Source organism: Opisthocomus hoazin, chromosome 8 (genome assembly GCF_030867145.1).
Source record: "Opisthocomus hoazin isolate bOpiHoa1 chromosome 8, bOpiHoa1.hap1, whole genome shotgun sequence".
Classification (NCBI taxonomy): Eukaryota; Metazoa; Chordata; class Aves; order Opisthocomiformes; family Opisthocomidae; genus Opisthocomus; species Opisthocomus hoazin.
The window spans coordinates 20,946,302-20,961,450 of record NC_134421.1 but is presented as its reverse complement, the minus strand read 5'-3'; positions in this window follow the sequence as shown (position 1 = coordinate 20,961,450).

Here is a 15,149-nt window from a genome sequence, read left to right as displayed (position 1 = left end):
TTGCTGTAAATCTGCAGAACATCAGAGGATTATAGTATTTAAACAAATCATCAGAGCCTTTCTAGGCTCTCTGCTTTCTTTGCTTTGCTAATTAACTTTTATGTAACTCATTGTATTACCTAGCTGCAACAGGGAGCTGGCACACTAATCCATCTGTAAGGTGACCTCTGTTGTGTGCTGTGCGGGTTGGGATATTGATATGCTGTTGTGGACTGCAAGACATATCTGTTTCTGTCCCTTGCCTGTCATTTGTAGATACAAAGGGAGGAACGGCTGAGAGTCTAATGAGAGAGCTTGATCCTACCACATCTCTAGACTAATGCAGGGAACAATGAGACTGGGCTAACCATCCCCACTTAGACATTGTGGTGATCGGCTTCATTATTGTACCTATGATCGATCTGTGCTTTGAGAGACTTAGTCAAATCAAAGCTCTAAATAGATACAGCTTTTGTGATTGTTAATTTTAAGGCAAGATTCAATGCTTTTTAGCTCCTGGGCTTATCTTTTCTCTTTCTGCATTTGAATCTATATAATCAAAGTCCCTTTGGGAGCTGTGACTTATTGCAGTCAGACTCGCTGCAGTTATGGAGGCCCACAAAAAAGATCAACACTTTTTCTTAAGTCCTCTGGACTTACTGTAAATGCATCTGAAATGATGATCACTATAAATACTTTCCAGCGGGATTTACTCTGCTGTGAAAAAAAGCCAGGTGCTAAAGTTATTAGAAGTACGTCAAAAGTTTGCCACTTAATACCAGCCTAGAGGTATGTTTACCATTGATAACACCAAACATGAGAAAAAAGTTCTGCAGGAATTAGGATTTGTCAGGGTATTTCAGAAAGTTTGGGATCATTTTGGGAAAACCGATTTTTAGAAGAGAAGGCTGTATGAAAGCAGCATTTCAGCAATCGGACTCTCTAAATCCAAAATGTAAGAAACCTTTCTTGCATGAAATAGTGTGTTTCAGTTTCTAGCGATATCTTTTAAAGAGTCAGTCGAAGATTATAGAGTTTACTTGCCCTGGGATCCCCAGGTGACAGCAGAAGTGTGGACAATGACTTTTAAAAAGTCATCTTTCACCTGTGCAGAGCCCCTGCAGCTTGAAGCCTTTCCTGCCAGTTCCAACACACCATTTGGAATATGCATCTGAACATCTTCTTTGCTTGTACAGCACCGCGCATGCTTTTATGCCTGCCAGAGAAACAGAAGTAATAACAGATTTGAGAGCCTGTTTGTCATTACATACAAATTATTCCCATATATATTATGTCTCATCAAAACAGTACTGCATATTCGTCTCTCCCCAGCTCAAAAAAAAAAAAAGTCTATTAATTCACAAAGGGCTAAGCGCAGATTTCTAGTGGTGTTGAGTCTTCCTGCTGCGATTGCTACAGCAGTCTTTTGAGCAGCCCAAATTTTGTAACCAGTTGGGGGCAGAGAAGGTTAAAAGCCTGAGAGATGTAAATTAATTGTCTGGAAAGTTCCTAAGTGGGTTTTTGAGTGTAGATTTCCAAGAATGTGCTCTCCTAGAGAAAGAAGTGATTTTTGCTGAAAGCAGTGAGTGTTACTGATTTACTAAAGTTGATATTGGCTAGCTGCCTGGTTACGGTCCCAGGCACAGAATTATTTGCCTTCCAGGCTGCCAGCATTAAGTCCTTCAGCTCATCTCTATTTACTTCAGACACAGCCCAGGAGGTAGGAAAATAGATGAAGGCTTTCAACAAGGAGTCAGGTCACAGACAAACCAGGAAAACAATGGTTACATTCACTGGCAGTCCCAACTTTCACAGGTTTGTTCCAGATCCTGCAGGTCCGTGTCCTGATCCTGTGAAAGAGGACAGCAGGGAGTATTGCTGTTGTCTCAGACAGAAGTGGGATGTCACGCAAGCAGCTCTTTGTAGGTTGTGCTTACCATGGGAACTGACCTGGTAGTTTGAAAAACCTTCACAGCCGCCAAGGATATTAATATCCTTCGTAACATGAAGGTATTCCTGCACACAGTGCAGTGGCCCATATCAAGATGAGGACCTGATAACACCGTGCACTGGCACAGCTTCACAGTTTGAAGAGGCTTTTGTCACAGAGGTAACCCTGCAGTTCTTACTGGCATTCCTACTGTAGGGTTGGAAAGGATCTGATGACATTCAGTACAGCCTCCTGCTATGAAAAGGCATGCGTTTATACAGTCTACTCTGAAAAATTTTGGTAGGAGACGTAACATCTTTCGATAGCCTGCTCCAGAACATTAACACATTTACAGCTTAATTTTTTTTCCTAATATTTAGCCACAGTACTATTTGCTGAAACTTCAGCCACTATTTTCCTTGGTCTGTGCTGATGAGCAGAGAGAATGATTTATCACTGTCGTCTTTATAATAATCTTTTAAATTCTACAAGGTTGAAAGGTTATCAGCATTACCTCTCCCCGATCACAGTTACCTCTTTTCTGAAAGAAACAAATCCTTTCCTCTCTCATTTCTCACAGATAATGTTTTTAAATGCCTCTGACTATTCTCATTGTTCTTTTGGGGAATGTATTCCTTTTAATGCATGGTGCTTTTACCTCTTCAAATAATGTCACATCAGCACTGCAAAGAGCAAAATCTGCTCATTTCAGTGACACTCTTGCTAATAGATCCCAGGGAGAGACTGATTTTCTATGCAACCATATCTCACTGACTGATTTTTTTTTCAGCTTGTGATCCAATATAAGCCCCAGACCCTGTTCTGCAGCTCTGCTGTCTCTCCAGGCATTGGCCATTTTGTGCTTGATTTCACCTTATTGTCATCTTCTGCATTTATTTCTACTAAACGTCACTTTGTTGACTTTAGATACCAAGTTTCTCCACCTCGGCTGGTTCCCCAGTTGGTACAAAGCCACCAGCTACAGTTGCAGACACTGTTTATATCTGTAGAGACTCTGCTGGTCAGTAAGTGTCCCAGCAAAGCAGGATCAAGGCTGGAGTGGAGTTCTCCAGGACTGAAGTCCCTCATTAAAAAATGTTCCCCCAGAAGCATGCAGAGCAGAATCACAGAATCACAGAATCACAGAATCACAGAATGGTAGGGGTTGGAAGGGACCTCTGTGGGTCATCTAGTCCAACCCTCCTGCCGAAGCAGGGTCACCTACAGTAGGTTGTAGAGGACCTTGTCCAGGCGGGTCTTGAATATCTCCAGAGAAGCAGACTCCACAACCTCCCTGGGCAGCCTGTTCCAGTGCTCCGTCACCCTCAGAGGGAAGAAGTTCTTCCTCATGTTCAGAAGGAACTTCCTGTGCCTCAGTTTGTGCCCATTGCCCCTTGTCCTGTCGCTGGGCACCACTGAAAAGAGCTTGGCCCCATCCTCCTGACACCCACCCTTCAGATATTTGTAAGTATATATTAGGTCCCCTCGCAGCCTTCTCTTCTTCAGGCTGAACAAGCCAAGCTCCCTCAGCCTCTCCTCGTAGGACAGATGCTCCAGTCCCCTCACCATCCTTGTAGTCCTCTGCTGGACTCTCTCCAGTAGCTCTTCATCTTTCTTGAACTGGGGAGCCCAGAACTAGACACAGTACTCCAGATGAGGCCTCACCAGGGCAGTGTAGAGGGGAAGGAGAACCTCCCTCGACCTGCTGGCCACACTCCTCTTGATGCATCCCAGAATGCCATTAGCTTTCTTGGCAGCCAGGGCACACTGCTGGCTCATGGTTAACCTGTCATCCACCAGGACACCCAGGTCCCTCTCCGCAGAGCTGCTCTCCAGCAGGTCCACCCCAAGCCTGTACTGATGCATGGGGTTGTTCCTCCCCAGGTGCAGGACTCTGCATTTGCCTTTGTTGAACCTCATCAGGTTCCTCTCTGCCCAACTTTCCAGCCTGTTCAAGTCACGCTGAATGGCAGCACAGCCTTCTGGTGTATCTACCACTCCTCTCAGTTTTGTGTCTTCAGCAAACTTGCTGAGGGTACATTCTAACTCTTCATCCAGGTCATTGCTGAAGAAATTAAACAAGACTGGGCCCAGTACTGACCCCTGAGGGACACCACTAGTTACCAGCCTCCAACTAGACTCAACGCCGCTGATGACAACCCTCTGAGTTCTGCCATTCAGCCAGTTCTCAATCCACTTCACCGACCACTCATCTAGCCCATACTTCCTGAGCTTCCCTAGGAGGATATCATGGGAGACTGTGTCGAAAGCCTTGCTGAAGTCTAGGTAGACAACATCCACGGGTCTCCCTTCATCTACCCAGCCAGTCATGCCATCGTAGAAAGATATCAGATTGGTCAGGCATGATTTCCCCTTGGTGAATCCATGCTGACTACTCCTGATAACCTTCTTTTCCTCCACTTGCTTGTTGATGACCTCCAGGATAAGCTGCTCCATCACCTTTCCTGGGATGGAGGTGAGGCTGACCGGCCTGTAGTTCCCTGGGTCCTCCTTCTTGCCCTTTTTGAAGATTGGAGTGACACTGGCCTTTCTCCAGTCCTCGGGCACCTCTCCTGTCCTCCAGGACCTCTCAAAGATGATGGAGAGTGGCTCAGCAATGACATCCGCCAGCTCCCTCAGCACTTGTGGGTGCATTCCATCGGGGCCCATGGATTTGTGGACGTCCAGATCGCTTAAGCGATCCCTCACACAGTCCTCCTCGACCAAGGGAAAGTCGTCCTCTCTGTAGACTTCTTCTCTTACCTCCGGGTTCTGAGATTTCTAACATGACAAAAACAGCAACAGTGTTAGAGATTCACTTTCTATCACTGTATTTGCTTCCTTTTGCTGTACTTCTAAGCACAAAAAAAGAAAAAAAAAATACCATAAACCCCATCTGCTTTCTTCTGCTGGTAATGTCCCTCCAGTGTTTCAGTCTTTCAGATTTTAGCATCTGCCTGCAAACAAGGGCTGGGTCCCACACATGCACAGTAGGTCACCGCTGAACTGATCCCTTTTAACTGGCAGCCTTCTGAAAACAGTTCACCTGCTAATGCAAGAGAATGTCATAGTCCAGGAAAGTCTTTGTAACCTGATGCACCTACCAACTCTCGAAAGCACACTTTATTGTACTCAAGTGTAGAAGGGGCTGCTTTTAAAATATGGCTGTTGTTGACACCAGTAGATATCAAACTAGAGTTAATGTACAATACCTTTTAAAAGGGTATAAACCAGCAGATGCATAAATTAAAAATAATACCGACATCTGTATTCAGCAGATCTTTGGATTCTAGAAGAATGCAGCTGCCCTCAAAGAGCAACCACAGAGAAAAGACATTCTTGGACTTTGTGAAAAGACACAAGTTGAATAACATTACATTAATAGGCATTACTGTCCCAGTGGCCAAGTGACATTGCTTAATAAAATGCCTACATAGATACCACGTCTTAGCAGATGACATGACTGTTTCACAGTGCTGAAAGGAATGTTCTCTTTCTCTACCCCGTAGCAAAAAAAGATACTGCTTACTTAGGTACTTACTACATTTGAACTATGCTCCCTCAAGACTAAAGACTTTTTCCTCTTCTGACTCATCCTAACCTCCTTGTCTTTAATAAAAGCTGCCCTCAGGCGTGCCCTGTACTTGAGCCAAGTGTGTTTGATCAAGTCAGTAGAGTATTCATTCTATGGAGAAAAATTTTAAATAAAAGTTACGCATATGTTTCCTTTCATTTATAAAATATGCCACAATTAAGTCTTTTTGGACTGTGTTACACTGGCCTAAGATCCCACAACTGAAAAGCTATCCAGAACTGCATTTTACTTTATCATGGAGAACATCCCTGGTATAAGCAGTGGATTTCCAACACTATCTCTGTTCCTCATGACTTCCTTTCATTCACTGTCTAGGATGGACAGTAAAGTATCCACAGATAATACTCTTCCATTTTTAATTTTCTATAGCATGCTTTGGAGTCTCGCTCTTGTTTGGATCATAGACTGAATTCTCTGCAGCGGATAGCAACTGAAATTCCAATGCAGCCAAAGGAGAATATCTATTTTTGCACTAGCCAGGGGCTTGATATACCCCATGAAACAAGGACTCAGACACTTCTTGATATGCATGCTCTGCACACACATCATCACTGCTTCTAGTTAGCATGTGTATTAGGAATGGTATGAATTTTATTTTATGGATCAATCGTTATTAAAAATAATTACACAGCATTAGGCAGCAGCCACTTTCAAAAATGTCATTATCACAACTGCTGGATTCATCTAAAAAGGAATATCAGAGTGATTCATTTACATTACAGGGAATAGGCTGCAAGTTTTGATTTCAAAAATCAATTTTTTTTTATACAGAGAAATAAAACAAATGTATTAAAGTGCAGTGGCCTGTTACAAAACAGCCTCAGACAGTTCTGATGACACATCATTAACACCACCAACAGATGAGAAGAGTCTGGTCAGTGGTCCACTCCAACTGTCAGTACCCATGCAGGCAGTACTCAGGTTCAAATATGCCAAAGGGCTCTGATTCACAGTATATGGGGAGTTTCATTCTCATAGATCGTCGTCCCATAACTTCCTGGGAAGTTCTTGCCCACAGGTGAGGCAACAGAAGCAGCTGTGCACCGGCTTTCGGCCATCACACTTCAGACTCTGGTAGAGCAGCTTAAACTATTCTGATCATTTCACTAAAACTGTGCAAGCTGATGTACTACTCTATGAACCATGTCAGCTGGGAAGCCATAACGTACCATACCCTGAGCTACGCTGCGTCCACTCATGCTATGGCTACAGCAGCTCCCGCGTCGGATGGGCAAGGCAGACGGCCCCAGGCAATGCTTCTGAAACAACTGCAGCAGCTGTCTGCCACGGCACCGATATCACTTTACACTTTGGACTCTTGTGCTTGGTGGTAATGGTTGGCAAAAGCTGCAGGACGGATATAAGGGAAGTCAGATTAACGGTGAGCTAAATCAGTGTAGTTATTTCCCTATCTGTGGGGGATTAGCAGTATAGTATGCAACACCATTTTTGCTGTGAAACCACATAGACTCAAACTATATACAATTGTATACTGCAGCATTTGAATGCTGTCTAGTTTTGATTCATAGGCCATATATATTACAAAGCACACAGAATCTGTGACACAATACTTGCGACAGAACTGCCAAATTTCATGCATTCCTTTTAGTGTAAATGTGCAGACGCAAAGAAAGCCATTCCTGAACTTAGTGGGGTATCAGACGTACCTAAAGATACATTTGGGCCATGACTGTGTAAAATGAGCCTATTTTCTGTCACAAATGTGATTAGATATGTGTTAAATATGTGGATATTGATAGATATGCTCCGTATGTTAGTAAGTCGGGCAATAACAGACTATCAGAGAAACTACTGTTCTCTGCAACTGGAAGAATTTTTATTTCATTGCAGTTTGGTTCTGGTTTCACATTTGCTTTTCTAGCTCCTATGGTTGCCCTTCTTGCCTTGGCATAAGATCACTTGTAGATTGCTCTTGCCTTGTCTCATAATGAAATAGACAATATCTCACTCTGAGGAGAGAAACGTATACAACTTGCTCTAGAAGTAGAAAAAAACGTAGGCTGAAACAAAACAATTTAAAATACAGACAACGGAAGAAGAAACTAAAAACAGTCCTAGAACTTAAATTGTTTCAGATCATGGAGAAAAATGCACGTGGTTTTGGGGAGCCTACTGAATATTAAACATAGCGGACTAGAACTGAAATAAGGCCAAAGGATTCATTAGTGTGATAGTTTTTCCACCTGCAAAATAAGCAAAAAGATTCTAATTTTAAAAACCCAGTTCTAAACCTACTATTCAAAGATCAAAGACAAACCAGAAAATGCTGCACTTCAGTGTCATATGAGGCGTTCTAGGAATAGAAAATGAGTGTAATACAAAAAAGAACTGAAAACAGGAAACAGAAGAAAATGCAGTCATAAAACAAAAATGCCCATGTTCCTGTATGCATACCAGTATCAGAGGAAAATATTGTTTGTTTCCCTTAAGCTAGTTCTATTCACTGAAACTGAATCCTGGATTGAAGTAGGCTGAGCAGAAATTTTCTTATCATTGCTAGTATGGTACATATTTTTCCAGACAGATTAATAACAGCTCCTACTTCTTCAGCAGCTGAGCTGCATCTGTACAGAGTTCTAAAGAAATGTTCAAGTTATTTTAAACTGCAAGGATGAAGGTTTCAAAGTGGTTTCTTTGGCAGCAGAAATCTCCATCAGAAGACTGGCTTCTGATTTCTGTCCACAATTCTCAGCTGCACAATGCAGCCAGAGCTCAACGTGCTGCTAAGAGTACATCATGTCAGCAAATTTCATGGCCAGTAAGTGTATTGCTGGTGTTACTGTCATTACTTCTGCCCTACTGGAGTAGTGCCTGTAGCCTTGGGACCTCATTGTGCTAGGTATTGTACAAGAATATGAAAATCAGATGGTCACGTGTTTACACCATGTTAACACTGGCAGTAGCACACAGGAGTGCAAGGAAATGGTTAAGTGGTAGTATTCACTGAAATAAAAGGTTGTACAGTACAGTGGATGTCTACACAATCTTGAGATTTGCAGCAAAGGACTTAAGATAGGAGGATTGTGGGGTAGAAGTTTAAACAAAATACCTTTGGACAACAAATGACCTAATGTAGAATCATCCCAACAGATTTACCTCTGCAATAGCGAGCTGTATATCAAAATACATGTTTGACTGCAGTGATTGAAACAGTCAAGTGTGCATCTGCTTACTCCATATATGGAGTTAAATTGAGATAAATCACAAGGCTCTACATTTTTTTCCATGTTTGTTTTTGTCAGATCCTTAAAAAGCAGGCTTTAGCAAGTTCTGTTAGCATGTCCTTCAGGTATGTGGCTGATCTCACCTTTCTACACTAGACTGTCAAAATGTGGCAGCTGATCTTCCTTAATCTACTTTTAGAAACAGATAAAATAGATAAATAGATATAGATAAAAATCAGCTTTATTGTGGTAGCCTTCGTACAAACATGATTCAGATATTCCTTGACCCAAAAGGGCATATGAAGAATGGGAAGAAAGCATACAGGAAGTTAAGTTCAAGTTTAGTGAAACCTTTTGAAGCACAGAGCAGGGTTTTCTATTACCTGCTCCCAGAAAAGCCCAGCAAGCTTTTCACTGTTGTCCCTCCACCTTGCTGTTTTCCTCCATCCTTTTGTAGCCCTGATTAAAACTGACAGACCCCTGAGTTTCCCCGGATTCTCCTTTTCCCTCTGGACATGTCTACCTAGTAGATTTTGAGGATTTTCTGTATTTGTTTGGGATTTTCATGTGTCTGGGCAGACAGAATTAGTGGCACACTTGCGCATGGTCCAAAAGCAAAGCTGCAAGTAGAAATCTTGTTGATTACCCATAGTATGAGTGCACTGCGCTGGTCCCTGTGCAATGTCCCTGCAGCACACGTCCAGCGTGTCTGACACGAGTAGCAACAGTACCTGCAAACCTCTTTCTGCAGAGCAGACACATGACATCCCTGATAAATTATTGCTTTTTTCTTCCTGTTTCTGATGCCGCCAAGTGCCCAAAGCCGGTTGGCGTGAGGACAGCAGGATGAGCGCAGGAGACTGGTGACACCATTAGCTCCGATCCCGCTTTGCAGGCAGGCAGCCTCGCTGCTCGGCCCTCCTCGGCCAGACCACCGAACAGCACCGCTTCCCGTGCGTCCCGGCTGCCTCACGCTCCCGGTTACTCCTGCGGCACGGGAACGGGCCCGCTGGGTTCGGCCTGGCCCCCTTCGGCTGAGCGCCCTGTAAGGCCAGCCTGGGTAAGGCTGCGGGACCGTGCTGCAGGCCCCGCTCTCGGTTCGCAGTCCTAATCCGACTAATCCTCCCTCAAACGCGGCCGAGGACATTTAACAGGTTCAAAGCTGCCAGCCGGGGCCGCAGCGAGCGCCCGGCTGCCCGGAGGAAGCCGAGGGCCGCCAGCCCGCCGGGAGAGGGCGCGTTTCGGCGGCTGACCACAAGATGTCCTCCCTACCCCAGCACAAGCCCTGCAACGCCGCGCCGAGCGCCGGCCTCGAAGGGGCTTCCACGCGGAGGCGGGAGCTCTCGATCGGCCTTACAGCTCGATTAACTCTTCGGTTTAATGGTTGTGATGATTTTTGTTTGTTTGTTTGTTCCGTCCTCACGTGGTCTCATTTGGGTTTCCTTACTCTGAAAACACGGGCAGCCCCTGCCGGGCGGGCGGCAGGCCGGGTCGCCGGGCCTGCACGCTCCCCAGAGTACCTCAGGTGCTGTCGCTCACTCGAACTGTGCAGCGTGACTTTGAACCTCTGACTGGATGAAAGAAAGACTTCAGACTAAGAATAATAAACAGAGACCAAATAGTGTATTTGCAGTACTAATATTTTGGCAAAATGTTAATCATGTTATTAATTAACTCTGATTTCCATTCATACCCAGAGGCGCCGTGCACGCCATCTCCCTTCCCACCCCTCCACGCTGACTGGCAGCACCGGCCCCAGGTGGACAGATGGAAATTTCAGTGCAAAACCAGAGGCAACATGTGACAGGTGGGAGGACAGCACGAAACAAAGAAACGTGACCGTTCTGTACACTGGTTCATACCACAACTACCCCAGAAGGGTGACGAGAGAGGTCATGAGAGTACGCTGAAGGCCTGTGTCAACATAGGCCACCATCTGTTCTAAATTCCAGTTTTAAGCTAACACTGCTTGGCTTCTGTACTCAGCAACCAGACTGTTCCGTCCCCGCAGGCAGATACAAGCAGGGGGAGGAAAGTACGTCCATTGTTTTTGGATGTGGTCCAGTGAGTCCAAGCCCAACATGGACAATGTCCACTGACTGTGAACTGATCAATTTTATGTACTCAAACCAAAAAAAAAGGTAGTTCTGCCTAACCTTTTTAGATGATTCTCCCACAGCTATGGAGATGCCACTACATGAGATTTAGCTCCAGTGCAAAGTTCATGTGTTGTTACATGACATTCACAGCACTGGCTTTTTTTAAAAAAATAATTTGCATTCAGAGATAGAAAAGGGAATACAGGGGATACTAAAATAGTAAAATATGCCCAACTGTATTATAATTTGGGAGTCAAATATCTTTCACTACTGAGGAAAATGAAGAAACGTGGTTTCATTATCCCAAATTTAAACACAAATTTGAATACAACTGACAATATTTCAGCTGTAAAAGCTCAATAGTAACACTTACACAGATGTAAGGGTATCATGGGCAACATGAAAATAATCATTTAGTTACCAGAAAGATAAAAAGGGAAGTTATAAAAGCTAAAATTCACCTTTGAACCTTAAGGCGTTCATTCTAGCTCCTGCTATGCCAAATATTAAATTCAGTACACAATTAACCTTTAAGGACCATAAGGTGTTTCCTGAATAAGGGCTTTCCAAAATCCTGGTTGAGAGAAGAACCTCGTGGTCTGACATGGACTACGGAAATTTTGATTCCATTTAAAGAAGCCAAATATAGACCAAAAGTGAAGAACCTCTGTATAGTCCTCTGCTTCTCCAAACAGGCTTCTAGATTAGTAAAAAGATAGGAATACTGCTCATTTTAAACACTAATAACATACAAACTCTGTAGAAAGTCATAAACTTCAGATTATCAGAAGCCAGGAGCATGTACTGGGAACTACAATTCCTCACATGCACTTTTCTCACAATTCGTCCCATTTGCCACTGTACAAAGCAGCATATTTTGGTAAATCAAGAATGAAACTTTATATGTTATTTCCCAGCATACTTCAAGGAATGGCTGATAATCATAGCAGGCTTTTCAATATGACTGTGTGATGACTGGGAAAGCAATATGAGGTTAGAGTAAACCAATGGCCAGCAGCCTCAGGAAAGCAAGCAGCCCTCTTCTGATACTTGTTGCTCCTCTCCTGAGATTATATATTGCAGTCTTCCTCCTGACACTTTATAGGATGTTTTAGATAAACTGGGGCAAGGTCCTGAAGCATCTTGAATATAGACACCAAGACAACAGACTGGGCGGAACACTATTGAAATTGCTTGAAAGAGTTTGAGAGGAGGCACTGATCCATCCTGTATCAATCAAATTTTCATTCTTTACTGGTCGGAGTACCTAAATACTGAACGTTTCAAGTCCCAGCAAAGACAATACTGTAGTCTAGCCAAGACTTACATCATCACGTTGCTTGAAAAGATGTATAGCGCTGCAAGGGGAAAAAAAGAGAAAAGATACATCCTGGGTGAGTTATACAAGTATTATCTTAGCAGTATAATTATACTAGTGTGATTATGTGGACAAGTACTTAGGTTGCCTTTATCAGTGTCTCTCTTCTTTTGTGGAACTCCTCACTATGAAACACTATTCAAACCAATGCTTTATAGTTTCAGTGTATGTTGAATAGTAGGAGGTTGTGGTTTGGCTGCCAAGTAAATTAGAGAGATGAGTACTCTCCCTGGGTAAGAACAAAGGAGTCAGTTCAATAGCAAGCTTGTTCAGGGAATTGAGAGTAGTTATTTCACAGCTTCTGACCCAAGATCTTTAGAGTCACTGTTCAGGGGAATAGAGCAGATGCTCTGTTTGTGCTTTGCCCAAAGGCAAATACAACGAGGTGAAACTGCAAGTCTTAAATGCAGCAACCCAGAACTGAAAGGAGTGGGACAGGGGTCTGTATATACCCCAAAATTCCCAAGAATGGCATCTACTAATGCATGCATTGTTAGGCTCCTTACATAAAGCAGTGTAACTTCAATGTGGGATTTCTGTTTGGCTGGTTCATACCATGCTGCTGTTTTAGCATTTTCCCTTGGTGCCTGCAGCTGTGTGTTTCAGAACCTGTATTTCCAGGTTTGAAGCAGGTAGGATTTAAGAAGCCCTGTGGAGACGGCTTAGAAAATGGGAAACTAATGCTGTATACACACATTTGCAAATATTGTTGTCTAGAGACAGGAATTTTTCTGCTGATAGAACATAGAAAAGCCTCCTCCTTTTCAGACTGAAAGCTCAAGTTTTCACAGCAAAGAAATTCTGATGTCATGGTTTTCAAAAGTCCGTATCTCTTTGTGTTTTTATCGTTCCACAAAGTTCCTTCATGTTCTCCAAGCCTTGCTACACCAGCATTTGGGGTGGCTGGGCAGCCCAGGGCTGAACACTGAGGATTTCCCCATTGTTGGCTCCTGGCAGCCCTGAGGTGAGCTACTTAGAAACTGGGAACAGAGAAGCTGAGCTTGCAAGGAGCCACATGCCTAGCTCCAGGGCTGCGTGCTCTCAATTTGCCATTGCCCCTTGCTTAGTCAAACTGCCAGGCTCTCACACATGCCTCCTCAGCAGACAGCTCTATTCAATTTTTGCAAAAATATCTTCCCACAAAACACCTCAGTTTCAATAAATCAGCGCTTTCAGATGAAAAATAGTTCTACCTAAAAATAAGCAACTAGCTTCAGCTTTGAGAGATGTAGATTAGTTAATTGCATCAGCGAGTGCTGACTTCGAAGCTTAGATATAAACACATCCTTAATACCCAACCAAGCTCTGCTAAGAAGAAAGGATGATTTATAGAGCGCTGCAGAAGCTGGCAGAGCCTGAGGCTTGAGATTAAGCCCTAGCTTAATACTTGTTGATATTACTGCATCCCATGCCTCCCAGAAGGGATGATACTATACAGCAGAGAGGGACCAGCTTTTGGTCATGTTGTTTGCTGTTCCTGTTAATTGTCTCCCAGGTCGAGGTGTTTGTACTCTGCACATGTGCCTGCTAATGACAAAGGATCTGTTGCAGTCACACTAGAAACATTTAGCACTGTCCTGAGTAATAAGCTAGAGCAATATTTTGTCTTGTTTTCCAAAGAACTTGCTTCGGCTTGGGTTCACTTCACAAATTACATTCTAAATGCTTTTATCACACTGCTTTAACTCCTAAAAAGTGAACTCTAAAATTCATAGCTATCTTCCTCTCCTGTTTCAACTAAAATGGTTTCTGTGTATGCCTTCTTTGAGCAATTTTCATGGGAAATAGTGACAAGCTATTTGTCTTAGAAACAGTTAAAAGGAAACCTGGCAGGTTTGAAGTTCATGGCACCGGGCCACCATGTGGATTATATTTTTAACATCATGAATCTAAGGCAGGGAAAATGGATCAAGAGCAGCTGATACTGATTCCCCCCAGTTTTATGCAGCCCTGCACAGAACAGGGAGCACAGTCAAAGACCCTGCAGCCCTTGGCTCCAACAGACACCAATGCTGAGAGTATCTGAAACTGCACTGGCATCATATTGACTCAAAAATTGTAGGTTAGGCATGTGTGGTCCTATGACTGTGTCCACAGAAAAAGTACTACTAGGGCAGTGGTTGGAATATAGATTTATAGACTCTGAAATATTTCTGTGAACTGCTCTGATCCCGTAACTGGGAGTTCTGCAGCTAACTGGCTGGATGTCCGCGTTCTGGCATTTTCTGTTTGGATATTATGCACAAGTCTACTCTACAAAGTACGTCCTAACCATCCAACATTTTCAATTGTTCTTAAATTCAAAATAAATGCAATTAAAATTCAATTTGGCAATATCATGTGAGGTTTTCTTAATCAAATGCAACATCTGTTATATACATTATTCAATGTGCGCAATCTTTCAGAGCCTAGAAGCAGCAAACCAAAATCTCCATATTGCAAAGAGCAACTCCCATGACAGCTGAAGAAAAGGGATATCCAGCACTGGTCCACAGATGCGTGGTTGCAGATCCACAAGGTCCCACCACCTCTTCCTCCCACTTGAGGCTGGGTTAGATGGACAGATGAATCCTTCTGTGGCCCAGGATTGTCTCTCCCGACATGCTGCTCCAGTCAGTCACTCTGGTGACATTATTTCTTTAGAAAAGCCTCAAGGGAATTTGATTAGCCTCTCGGGCCGCCAATCACGTTCCTCAAAAATCAAAATCCTCAAGTTTGTCACAAGACTGTCTTCTTCCAATCCCTGTAAGCTGTGGCAAGGCAGTGTGTGCTGCTTGGGTGACACTCGTATGCCAAGGTCCTTGGGGACTGTGCACAGTAGCCTATCTTATCCGCATTACACAGCAAAGCTACGTCACTTGCTGCACCTGCTGCAATCATAAAGAACATCTTGCCCTGAAGCGTACTTTGATCTCTGTTCCTGTTTTTTCTTTCTTTATTCAGAACTTTTTGTTTTTCTTTCCCCTAGCTTGCAAATCTCTCC